This window comes from Dasypus novemcinctus, chromosome 19 (genome assembly GCF_030445035.2).
Source record: "Dasypus novemcinctus isolate mDasNov1 chromosome 19, mDasNov1.1.hap2, whole genome shotgun sequence".
Classification (NCBI taxonomy): Eukaryota; Metazoa; Chordata; class Mammalia; order Cingulata; family Dasypodidae; genus Dasypus; species Dasypus novemcinctus.
Window position 1 is genome coordinate 46,568,456 of NC_080691.1, and position 13,688 is coordinate 46,582,143.

Here is a 13,688-nt window from a genome sequence, read left to right on the forward strand (position 1 = left end):
ATGCTACCGTCTGTGGCCTTTTGTTTGCAATCCCAGGTGAGCCCCCAAAATGTTGTAGAAGTTGAGAGAGGTTCAATTATTTGCATATAGAAAGGCCAGGACTCAGGAATGATTGTGAGAAGGAAAAATGGATTATTGATGGCTGGGTGGACTCGGGAGCTTTCTGTTTAATACCCAAGCCTCCAACAAGATTTTAAGTTCCTTTTATACAGGGTGGGGAGTCAAATGGTGCTTTTATCAAAGAAAACTTTCTTTGCTAGTTAAGTCTTTGCCTGAGTACCAGATAGGTTTTGAATTAACATATCACCCACATTTCAGGTGAGCTTGAATTGCGTCTTGCCCACATTCCATCTGGATGCAACTTTAAATACACATTTAGTCTTACATCCTTTTTGAACATTCAAAGCACATACACTTAACTAGATTTCTAGACACTGGGCACACTTGGATACAGAATTAGATGATTTTGAATTTATGCCCAGGCTATATTATATTTTCCATTTGAGGCCAAGTCCAAGTTCCCTTAAGTTTTGGCATCACCACCATCAGAGTTTCCCTGGACTGACTGGTATGTATATAGATTTTGCATTGCTTAATGGCCTTTTGGGACTGGAGTCATTGCCATGGTTACCAAGGACAGTCCTTGTGATTCAAAGCAACATTCCCCTTCTGATGTGAACAGTGGCAACCTCAAAAGGTTTAAACTCAGATGAAATCACAAAGTTATATTCTTCAGATACCTTTTCAAGCATCTTTCCTACAGTGATCACTGGTACATCCTCAAAAGATGTTCATACCTCAATTAACCACGTTCAGAATGGTGCATTGTCTCCACTGGCAAGTGCAAATGACAAGGCACATTTGGATCTTATGAATCTGGATATAGCAAATAGCTTTGAAAGAATAGCAAAAACAGACTTTTCACACATTACAAGTCAGAACCAGACTGCTGAAATAGACAAAAGGCAGTATGATCATGCTGTTTCATGACTTTTACTATGGACAACATGAAGAAGATGGGCAGGCAGATCAGAAGACTCACATGAATTTTAAATGTGTCAGCTGCTTGAAAGTTCTAAAAAAATGTTAACTTTTTGAAGCACATGAAGCAACATTTGGAGCATGAGAGGGAGAAGAGTGACAGTTGGGAAATCCACACCACCTGCCAGCACTGCCACTGACAGTTTCCTACTCCCTCCAGCTGCAGTGTCACATTGAAAGTGTACACATCTTCCAGGAATCTTCCTCAGTTTGTAAATTCTATGAACTGTCATTTGAACTAGATCAGGTTTTCTTACAACACGTGAAGGACAATTATAAACCTGGTGAAATGCCCTACTTGTGCCAACTTTGCAATTACAGATCATTAGTCTTTGCTGATGTGGAAATGCATTTTAGAGCATGCCATGAAACACTGAACATTTGCTGTATCTGTTTTGTATGAAAAGAAAAAAATAATTCCCTTCTTTAATCCTACCCCAAAACACCAAGAAAACTACTAACCTCCCTGTTTTGTCTGCAAAAATGCAATATCATACATGAATCATTGTTGGCAGCATTGGAACAAGGGAGTCTTTCAGTGCTCCAAGTGCAGGCTACAGTTTTGACTTTGAAGGAGAGAATGATGCACAGAACCAAGGATCATCGATCATTTAAAAAGCCACAACTGGAAGGGTTGCCATCTGGAACAAAGGTTACTTTTCAAACTTCAGTTCAACCAGGGTCAAGACAGGCAACACCCATTACTGTGAGTGTCACTGACAATAAATGACCACAAGATTGACACCCATTAAAACCAAAAAGAGAATGGCTCTGAACACTAGACTTTCCTGACTCCTTTGCAGCTAGTAGTCTGGAGGACAACTATATCCTATGCCCATTTACAGTAAGTAGGGAAAACACAATTTACGCTAGGCCATCTGTATATTTTGGTTGTGGATACTCATGAGCAATGCCATCAAATGCGGGTTTTCCAATAACCATTCTTTAGCTTTCTGGTTTCAAAAAGTAACTCAAAGTTTCCTTCAAAAAGCCTCCCAGTCACCTTTCCTTTAAGTCATATGAATTCTAACCTCTACCCACAACCCCATAGGTTAGTTTTGCCTATTTTTTAACTATAAATAAATGGAAACATAAAGTGTATTCTTGACTTTGCCTTCTTTTATTTATTTTTTTAAGTTTTATTTTTATTTATTTCTCTCCCTTTCCCCCCCCCACCCCAGTTGTCTGTTCTCTGTATTCATTCGCTGCGTGTTCTTTTGTCTGCTTCTGTTGTTGTCAGCAGCATGGAAATCTCTGTCTCTTTTTGTTGTGTCATCTTGTGTGTCATCTCTCTGTGTGTGAGGTGCCATTCCTGGGCTGGCTGAACTTTTTTCGCACTGGGAAGCTCTCCTTACAGGGTGCACTCCTTGCATGTGGGGCTCCCCTACGCGGGGGACACCCCTGCATGGCAGGGCACTCCTTGCGCACGTCAGCACTGCACATGGGCCAGCTCCACATGGGTCAAGGAGGCCCAGGGTTTGAACCACAGACCTCCCATGTGGTACATGGATGCCCTATCCATTGGACCAAGTCCGCTTCCCTGCCTTCTTTTAAATACTGTCTGTGAGATGCATCCTTGATGTGTGTAGCAGCAATGCATTCTTTTAAAATTGCTGGCCAATTTCTATGAAATGAATATGGCACTTTTATGTATCCATTTTACTTTTATGGGCTTTAAGATTGATTCTTTAGCTGTTTTTAATAAATCTGTTAAGATCATTTTTGTGTATCTCTTGGTAGATATTTGGACTCATTTTTCTTTGCTATATATGGTTATGAGAAGAAGTGTTGGAACTGCAGATAAAGAATAGATACTATGAAATACTTTCCAAAACTAATTGAATCAATTATATTCTCAGTAGTCTGAGGGTTCCATTGGTTCATATCCTTTCCAACCTTTGGTACTGTGAGTCATTTTAATGAGAGTCATTCTCTTGTGCTTGTGAGTCTTGACTTTTTTTTGTTAAACTTGTTTGTCAGTTGTGAGGGATTGAGGGAAATGCTGGGGCACCTAAATGGCCTATGTCCTAGCCTGGCAGTGATTTCATGGGTATATATATATATGTGCTTTATGGTTCAGGACTTGCCTGTCCTTATAAAAATATTTTGCCTATGAAGGATATAAAGATATTCCACCAATGTTTTCTTCTAGAAATTTTACTAACATTTTATACTTAGGTGTATGATACATCTCAGATTGATTTTTTGTTTAAGATGTGAGAAGTCGAGGAATGAAAGATAATATTTCACTACATGCAAATCCAAATAAATCAGCATCGTTTCCTAAAAAGACCACTCTTTCCACACTATATTGCTGTAGAATTTTATATTAACCATGTAGGTGATTATATATGTGTTTCTGGAGTTTTTCCAATCCATTTGTCCTGTTCTCTATCCATGTCCTAATTCCTCATTATCTTAATTATTGTAGGTTCATATAATACTCATGATAAAAGAGAAATCACTAGGGGGAGTGGTTATGTCTGAGAGGTTGAGTGCCTGCTTCACATGTACAAGGTCCTGGGTTCAATCCCTGCTACCAAAAAAAAATCACTAGGGAATTTATGAAATACATGGGACTGAATGATAATGAATATAATGCAGTAAAAAACTATGAGACACAGCCAGATTGGTTCATAATGGGAAATATATAGCAATAAACAGAAAAAAGTGATCAAGAAGGAAGAAAATAATAAAGACTGTTTTAAAAAATAAAACAAATAAAGAAGAAAACAGCTTTATAGATGAATAAATCCAAAAGGTGGTTCTTTCACAAGATTAATTTTTTCATTTTTTATTATCATTTTCTTAAAAAGATACATACATCACACAAAACATAAGATTATTAATATAGACAAACTTCTGGCAGAATTACACCATGGCCTGGGCTACACTCCTCCTTACCTCTCTCACTGAGGTGACAGCCCCCAAAGCAAGGGACCCTTGAGTCCTTGGGACTGGTGTTTTGTCTTCCTTTTGCTCAAGTTCACCAGGGCCACAGCATTAAGCTCATAAGAGTGTGTTTTTTGTGTGCTTTCAGGGTCATGGACTCAGCCTGTCTGTGTCAGCCTCCCTCATTGTCCAGGGCAATGAGCAGAGGGGAACCCTCTCCTGTGCTGGAAGCAGCAGTGACACGGGGTGCTTTAACCAGGTTTCCTGGAACAAACAGCACCCATAACAGCCCCCAAATTCCTGTTTCATTGTGTCAGTTCTTTGCCCTAGTGTCCTGATCTCTTCTCTGGCTCCATGTCTGGCAGCACAGCCTCCCTGTACATCCCCAGCTTGAAAACAAGGCAGATTATCATTGCATCTCATACACGGGCAGGAACACTGACACACTGGTCCAGGCTCACAGGTAGTGAGACTACAACCTGCCCTGAGCTCACCAATGCCCTCCTTGCTAACTTCAGTCTTTCACTCCTTGTTTTCTTTTGTCACCATTTTTCATTAAAATAATTACAAACTTGTGAAAAAATTGCCAAAACAGGACAAAGAATTTTATATTCTTTACCAATAATGACAGATCTCAGTTGGACTCATTTACACTCTCCTCTCTTATTTTTTTAAGTTAATTTATTTCTCCACCTCCCCAACCCCCACCCCATTGTCTGCTGTGTTCATTCATTGTATGTTCTTGTCTGTGTCTGCTTATCATTAGGTGGCTCCAGGAACCGATCCTCGAACCTTCTGGAGTGGGAGAGAGGTGCTCATTCTCTTGCATCACTTTAGCTCCCTGGTCTGCTGTGTCTCTTATTGTCTCTCCTCTCTGTCTCTTTTTGTTGCATCATCTTGCTGCACCAGTGCTCCTGCACAGGGCAGCACTCTCGTGTGGAACATCTCTCCACTTGGGCAGCTCGCCACAGAGGCCAGCTTGCCTTCTTCAGGAAGCCCAGCATATTGAAACCTGGACCTCCTGTATGGTAAATGGGAACCCAATCGCTTGAGCCACATCTGCTTCCCTATTTTTTAAAGTAAATTTTATTTTAACTTCAAAAAAATATACTAGTAGGCGAGAGGCAGTTTAACAAATTATGAAAGCATTACTTTTATAAACCTACCCAGGCACATTTAACTTATTTAATCTTTAAATGAACTCAATTTTTTCTCCAGTATACAGAAAGATAAAGAAAAGAACAGAGGTTAATTAAGAGACATGACCAAGGTCTTCTTGTTAATAAAGAAAATGAAGAAAAAATATGCTTGACCATATTCATATCTCATAACACTAAATCCCATATTCTTTTTTTTAACTTTAGAATTCTTATCATATCTTCTTTGCCTTTGTAATAGAGGAATGTTCTTATATTTACATGATTTTTTAGGTTTACATTATGGTTTATATTTTAGACTGTACACTTTTATAAATTTTTGGTTACATTATGGTTTACAATTTTTTTGAAAATGAAATTTTTATTGTCTTTTTTAAAAGATACATAGATCACACAAAATGTTACATTAAAAAATATAAGAGATTCATCTACCACTAAAATCACTATGTTATACAGTCCCAAGATTATCCTCTAGTTGTCTTTCAATTAATCTTTGTTCTTTCAAGACCTTTTCCAAATTCCATGTTCCCTGAGATTGCTCTCCTGTGTTCATCCTGTGCTGATAAATTGTCTAGTTTAAACAAAAGATCTTGTCCACCAGGGGGCACTGAGGGCCCAGAATTGGCCAGTAGGGAGTTCCCACAGGGAAAGGCAAGGGTGGGAAATTGTGTGACAGTCACCAAGGGGAGACGGGAGAGGAGGTTGGAGAGGAGGAAACAGGAGAACCAGGGGATTGTCTCTGGCTCCAAGTCTGGCAACACGGCCTCCCTGAGCATCTCTGGGCTCCAGCCTGAGGACGAGGAAGGTTTTTATTGTAGCTCATATGCAGGCAATGGCATTTCCCACAGTGGTCCAAGTTCATGGGGAAGTGAGACCATAACCTGCCTGATCTTACTCAGGGACCTCCCTGCTAACTTCAGTCTAACTTCATTTTCCTTTATTACCATTTTACACAGAAATAATCACAAACAAGGAAAATATTGCCAAAGTAGCATAAAGAACTGTATATTCTATACCAATATTGATGAAATTTTAACGTTTGCCTCGTGCTTCATCATTCTCTTTGTCTCCTGGTCTCACTGTGCTGCTCTCTCCATCTCTGTATCTATTTATATATAAATCCACACATATGTGACAATATTTAATCTATTTGACTCTACATAGTACACATCATGAACCTTAACCCAAATATAATTATATTTATAATTAATTCATGTAGAGAAAGTTCTCCTTAATGACAAATTCTCCTTTTTAAAGACTGAAACAGTGTACATATTCTCTCTTACAGCAAGCATGACCACAGTCTAATTTCAGAATACTTGCAACACCCAAAAAGACACAATCTGCCCATTATAATCTTTTCATGTTATCCCTCCCTTCAGAACCTGGTGATCTAAATGATTTCTTTTCTGTTTTTAAAGATATGCCTTTTTGGGTTCTATGGTCATGGCAGATAGGGTTCACTGCCATGTCAGATGGCCCTTCTTTGTAGCTGGTGTTTCTGCGTGATGGAACTGGACTCAGATGGGATCTCTTTTCACAAGACTTTCATGCTACTTTACTGGAATTGTAGCTGGTTTTGGGGTTTAAGATATATTTAGGGGATTTGAATCTCTGGACTGACAATATGATGGCCAGACCCTGAGCCTCAACAGACTCCAGCTCCTACAGTCTGATTTATTGGACTCACCTCACTCAGCTAAGATGGAGTTGAAGAAGGACAACCACCACACCATGGAGCCTAGAGTGCCTACAACTGAAAGCAGGAGGATTGCATCCAGTAACCATGTGGAATCTGAGCCTCCTCTTGACATAGAGGTGCAACGGACACAACCAATCCAAGGTCCACAGAGAAAAGGTGGCATTGGAGTGGGAAAAGTGGACATGGTGGCTGATGGGTATGGGGAATGGCAGGAAGAGATGAGATGTGGAGGCGCCTTTGGGACTTGGAGTTGCCCTGGATGGTGCTTCAGGGGCAATCACCGGACATTGTAAATCCTCCCAGGGCCCACTGGATGGAATGGGGGAGAGTGTGGGCCATGATGTGGACCAATGACCATGAGGTGCAGAGATACCCAGAGATGTACTTACCAAATGCAATGGATGTGTCATGATGATGGGAGTCAGTGTTGCTGGGGGGGGAGTGGTGGGGTGGGGGTGGTGGGGTTGAATGGGACCTCATTTTTTTTAATGTAATATTTTTACAAAATCAATAAAAAAAATTTTTAAAAAATAAAATAAATTGACCAAAGTGAAAAAATAAATAAATAAATAAATAAAGATATGCCTTTTCTGATCATTTTTTAAATGCATTAATTCAGTATGTGTCCCTTAGTATTAACTAAAATATTTATACTATTCTGCATTTTTCTAGTATTTGCCCCCATTGTAAGCCTAGGACCATCCCCTTCTTTATGTCACATCTTTCACATAAAATGTCATTCATCAAACACCAATAAATGTCTCTAATAAAGTTTTAAAGGAATTATTCATCAAGACATGTGCCCTAGCACAATTAAAAATGCAATTTGGATCTTGAGAACAATAAAACTGGATTTAAAGTTTTTATTTGCAAAGCACTTTCATTTCTTAGAGGTTTATCAAACACATCTTAGACTCAATCTCTAGGAGGTTAATCATTTCCAGACACTTGTTAGTGCTGCAGCCAATGAGGCCCATGTACTGAGGCAGATGGACCATCTTCCAGGCAAAAGCAATGTATTGGGGACATCTTGGAAACAAACTGAACCTACACTGTCATGTCTAAAGTGTTCAACCCATTTCTAGAAAATGGGGGCACCCACACCCCTTCTTCCTCTTCTTCAAGTGCTTCCACATATTAGAAAAAAAAGACTAAGTTAACAGACAACCAGCACAAAGCCACAAGTCCTGGTTCTCTGTTACTTGGATCCACAGATAACAAGGCTCCTAGGTATCCAAAAAATACCTTACAATAAAAAAAATGACCATGTGATACTTTGCCAAATGGACCAAACAGCATAAGCAACACTTCACCAAATGGTGCTGGCTGGAATCTAGGGCTTCTAAGCTCACAGAAATCCAGAGGGGCAATTTGGATGTTAAATAGTCTTGTTTCAGTTGGAGGTTTTAGAGAATGGAAGGAGGTTCATTTTAGATCAAAATAGCAAAAGTCGAATAAATGATTGGGTTCAAGTCTCCCTGAAGTTTCTTTTGGGAAACTGACTTCTGGATGCACGTGCAGAAGGGGGCACTGTGGAAGCAAGTACCTGTGCAAGGGGACTTGACTCAGCTCTGAAACTTTCCTGCTGACATTGACATGTCCCATAAGTGCTAGTGAGTGTGCTCTGCAGCTGTGGATGTCCCCACACTCAGAGACAGAAGACAGCCGGACACAGGAAGACGATGAGAACCTTGAGCTTGTTCTTGACTGCTGAGTTTGAGAATTATGAGAGAGAAGCAGGTATGAAAAACAAGTTTAAAAGAATTATTAGGTGATGATAGGTTTGAGATGTAGACATTTGTGATGAAGAAATCAAGTACAGAATAACACACCCAGAATAATCTTATTCACATAAACTGATAAATATGCATAATATCATTTCTTGTATTCATTTGATAACTCTTTGCAAATGCCTTCCATGGTCTTTTTACTCTGAAGGCCCTGGGAAGAAATTGTAAGCACATCACTGTAAGAGCACCTTTTTTAAAAAAATCTTTATTTTGTACATTGGATAACTGAAAATATAAACAATTAAAAACTAAAAAGAAAACAGTTGAATAAAAACATGCATTTCTCAATTACATCCATTGGATACATATAATATTTTTTAAATCATACAATATGTTACACAATATATTTGGTTCACAGTAATGCAATCATACAGTATTTGTCCTTTTGTGTCTGGCTTGCTTTGTACAACATAATGTCCTCCATGGGTTCGCCCATGTTGTCATAAAATCTACAACTTCATTTCTTCTTAAAAGTGCATAATACTCTATCCTGTGAATATACCACAGTTTTTTCATCCATTCATCTGTTGATGGAGAACTGGGCTGTTTCCAACTTTTAGCTATCATGAATAATGCTGCTATGAACATCAGTGTGCAGATGTCTGTTCATGTCGCTGCTCTCAGTTCTTCTGGGTATATACCCCATAGTGGTATTGCAAGGTCACATGGCAATGCTATATTCAAATTCCTTAGGAACTGCCAAACTGTCCTCCACAGTGACTGTTCCATTCTTCATTTCCACCAATAGTGTATGTGTTCCTTTCTCTACACATCCTCTTCAATACTTGTAGCTCTCTGTCTTTAATAGTGGCTATTCTGATAGGTGTGAAATGATATCTCATTGTAGTTTTGATTTGCATTTCCCCTAATCACTAGATAATTAGTGAAGTTGAACATTTCTTCATGTGTTCTTTTTCGCCCTTTGTATTGTATTTCTTCTTTGGACAAATGTCTATTCAAATCTTTTGCCCATTTTTAAATTGGGTTATTTGTCTATTTATTGTTGTGTTGTAGCATTTCTTTATATATCCTGGATATTAAATCCTTATCTGGCATGCAATTTCCAAATATTTTCTCCCAGTAAGCAGGCTCCCTTTTCACCCTTTTGACAAACACCTTTGAGGTACAATAATGTTTAGTTTTGAGGAGGTCACATTTATCTGTTTTTCCTTTTGTTGCACATCCTTTGGGTATAATGTCCAAGAAACTGTGGGGGTTAATTCCACCTCCTCAGCAAGGGCATGGTTAAACGATTTATAACACTTTTAAATATTGCTTATTTAACTTACAACATATTAAATGAATTAACTATTTTATTACTTTACTTCTTTTAAGGTAAAAGAACAAATCCTTTCCAAGAGCCTGAAATAAAAGATACTTTTCAGGATTTGACTTTGAGAAAGGATGTTTGAACATTAAGTTCTCTTAAAGTGGTAAGACTTGCTTTTTCTTAAACAGCCAAGGACATGATATGGTTAAAGTACAAGAAGCTATTCTGATAAAACAGACTTTCTTTGTATTCTGATTATTCATGAAAAAAAACTCTTTATAATTTTTTACTAAAACAGACCAATGACTTAAGAGACTTTATGGAATTATTTATTTAAACACTTCAATTCAAACAATGTTTCTGTTGCTGCATCCCTTCCCCCAGCCTTTGTTATCTCCTTCCTCCAGCCGTTGCTGTCCTTCCCGCCAGTCCCGCCCACGTTGCCAATATATAATCTGCCTTCTTCCCTAGCTACTGCCTACCTCATAGCCGCCTGCACAACTCCACCTATCCACTACCGCCCCGTAGTTAATCCGCCCCAGCTCCTGCCCCTCCCTCTACCCAACCCTATATAACCAAGTGTATTTCCGCAATAAAGCAGACTTGTTCCTGCGCTCAGGCTGTCTCCGTGGTTTTTACCGCGCGTCCCCCACGCCTGGAGAACCTAGGCCTACGCGCTGGCCTAGGGGCTTCCCGCCGAGCCGTGGAAGGCTGCCCGGACCTCGTGGGCCGCTAATCACTGCCAGCGAGCCCACACTTGGGGGCTCGTCCGGGATCCTTTCCTTCCACCGCCTTACGGCCCCTGTTGTCTGCTGTTGCTGTTGTCTACTGGTGACCATTTCAGCTCTCCAGGTAGGGACCCCGTCGCCGTCTTTTCTTCTCCCACTGTGGGCACCTCCCTCTCTTCACACCATACCCCTCAGGTTCGGCTTTTAGCCGCCCTGCTTGATACCAATGGGGTTCGCGTTTCCCTGAAACAGCTCCAAAAATATTGGGACTTACTACTCCCCTTCAATCCGTGGCTCGCCACCTGCCAGCTCTGGAGCCCGGACACGTACTCACGGCTAATAGATCGAGTTACCTCTGCCATAGAGCATGAAAGGCGGTCTTTTCCGCCCGGCCTGCTGCCTACTCTTGTGGCCGTTCGTGCCTGCCTCCTTGGTGCACCATCCGAAGTCATCCGGGACAAATCGATCAAACAACCCAATGATTATGAGCCCGATGATCTTAGAGACACGAATTCTCTGTCTGACCAGCTCGCCGCAGCTCTCGAGCGCGAGCCTCCCCGCTCGCGCTCCCCGCCGCCTACAGAAACCGTTTCTGTGGCTCCTCAGAATAGCGGACCTCCTCCTCCTTCCTCCACCCCTGCCCAAGATGGCGTGCTTCCTGCTTCTTCCTCACCCGGATTAGAGCCCGCCGGCGGGAACAAAGGTGCTTCCTCTCGCCTTTACCCGCCCCTTCCTGTCTCGTCATCCCCCGGGCCGGCCCCCGGAAATGATGTAGCTTCGCCGCCATCTTGGCCGGCCCCCGGAAATGATGTAGCTTCGCCGCCATCTTGGCCGGCCCCCGGAAATGATGTAGCTTCGCCGCCATCTTGGCCGGCCCCCGGAAATGATGTAGCTTCGCCGCCATCTTGGCCGGCCCCCGGAAATGATGTAGCTTCGCCGCCATCTTGGCCGGCCCCCGGAAATGATGTAGCTTCGCCGCCATCTTGGCCGGCCCCCGGAAATGATGTGACTCCGCCGCCATCTTGGCCGGCCCCCAGAAGTGACGTAACTTCGCCGCCATCTTGGCTGGCTCCCGGAAATGACGTGGCTTCACCGCCATCTTGTCCGACGCTCAAAAGGGTCCCGCCACCAGCTTGTTGCCGCCTTGACGCTGCTAAGCTGCCACTCCCTCACTTGTTTCCTGCTACCGCTCATCCCTCGCCACCACCATATAACGGCGACTCCGGAAGAGCGCACCCTTCCGCCCCTCAGCTTTACCCGCTCAACCCGCTGCCTACGCCACAGCGCCCTCAGACCTGGCTTCCCTTTACGGCCGAAGAGATCAAGACACTGCGAAAGGCCATGAAGGAAGATGGTATAGGTAGCCCATATGTCCAACAATTGTTAGAAGAACTGGGAGTTCAACTTGCGCTCCCCTATGACTGGATTTCCTTAGCCCACGCCATCCTTCAGCCCGGTCAGTTTCTTGAATGGCGTGCCTATTATCAGCATGCTGTTGAGCAGCAAGTAGCAGAGAACGCCTGCATCGGTGTCAGAGATCCACCAGACGCCTACACCGGAATCAACGGCTTTGCTAATCCTCAGTCTTATGTCAATATAGATCCAGGGTTTTGGCAACGAGCAAAGAACCTTGTCCAGCGGTCATTTTTGCTAGTCTCCTCCAAGCAATCTACCAAATTTGCGCAAATGCTTCAAGACCCACAAGAGACCTTTCCTGCGTTTGTCGCACGCGTTCTAGAAGCCTGTCAGCGGAAAATCACCAATGAAGACGCCCAATTTATGTTAGCAAAAGAGCTTATTCTCGACGGATGCCTCGCACCCTTCCGGACTGTCATCCTCCCTCTTCGCGACAAGCAGATACACGAGTGGGTCTTAGCCTGCCGAGATATTGACCCTCAAACTAAAGCGCTTACTACTGCCTTCGCCTCCGCCATGGCTGTGTCCTCTGCCTCTGCTTCTGCCTGCTTTCGATGCAGTCAACCTGGTCATTTCATCCGCGAGTGCCCTCAACAAGTGGCTCCCCGCCCTGCCGAGGCACTGCGCCGACCGAGAGGCCCCCCCACACCATGCCCGCGCTGTGGAAAAGGGTACCATTGGGCTCACGATTGCCGTTCCTCGCAACAGCCTTTAAACTTCCAACGGGGCAGGCCTCAGCCCCTCTCCCAAGAGGCCTTCAAGAGAGCTCCAAAGCCCTAATGTGGACAATGCCTATCACACGTCACCAGAAACCTTCCCTCGAGCTCAAAATCAACGGGCAGTGGCTTGAAGGGCTCTTAGACTCTGGTGCTGAAATCTCTTGTATTCCCTTTGAAATCGCTGCCTTCAACCACTGGCCCCTCGAAACCGGCCCTCAAGTCATTGGCGCCACGGGAGCTGCTACCTCCTGGAAGACATCACAGCCTTTGCATTGGAACGATCGAGAAGGTCACGAAGGCCAAATTCGTCCACTCGTCCTTTCTTCAGTTCAAACCATCCTGTGGGGACGAGATGTCCTCAGCCAGCTAAAAGCTCGAATCACCACAGAAGCCTTCTCAGCCGCGCTGCCCCCCCCCCTTCTAGGGGCCACTGCTCCTGTCTCAAGACCTGACCCTATCCCTCTGGAATGGGACACAGAGGAGCCCATCTGGGTCGAGCAGTGGCCCTTGCCCGTGCACAAGTTACAGGCTCTCTCTGCCCTCGTCGAGGAACAACTACAAGCGGGGCACATTGAGCCGTCCACCAGTCCCTACAACTCACCAATCTTTGTCATTAACAAAAAAAACACTAGCAAGTTCTGCCTTCTCCACGACCTTCGAGAAATCAACAAGCACATCAAGCCGATGGGGTCACCCCAGCCAGGCTGCCCCCATCCTACTGCAGTCCCCCAGCATTTTCATGCGGCGACCATCGACATCAAGGACTGTTTTTTCTCCATTCCTCTTCACCCGCGGGACTGCCCACGATTTGCATTTACAGTCCCACGCACTAACAACCAGGGCGCAGCACGCCGATTCCAGTGGAGAGTGCTACCACAAGGTATGCGGAATAGCCCCACCATGTGCCAGCTTTATGTCAACTGTGCCCTCGAGCCGCTGCGCTCTCATTTCCAGCCTGAAGAAACATACATCA

The 13,688-nt window shown here is 43.3% G+C and overlaps 1 pseudogene; it reads left to right on the top strand.

Annotated features, from left to right (window-relative positions):
* Positions 1–623: 623 nt before the first annotated feature.
* On the top strand, positions 624–12,711 carry LOC139436948 (zinc finger protein 280A-like; annotated as a pseudogene).
* The last annotated feature ends 977 nt before the right edge of the window (positions 12,712–13,688 follow it).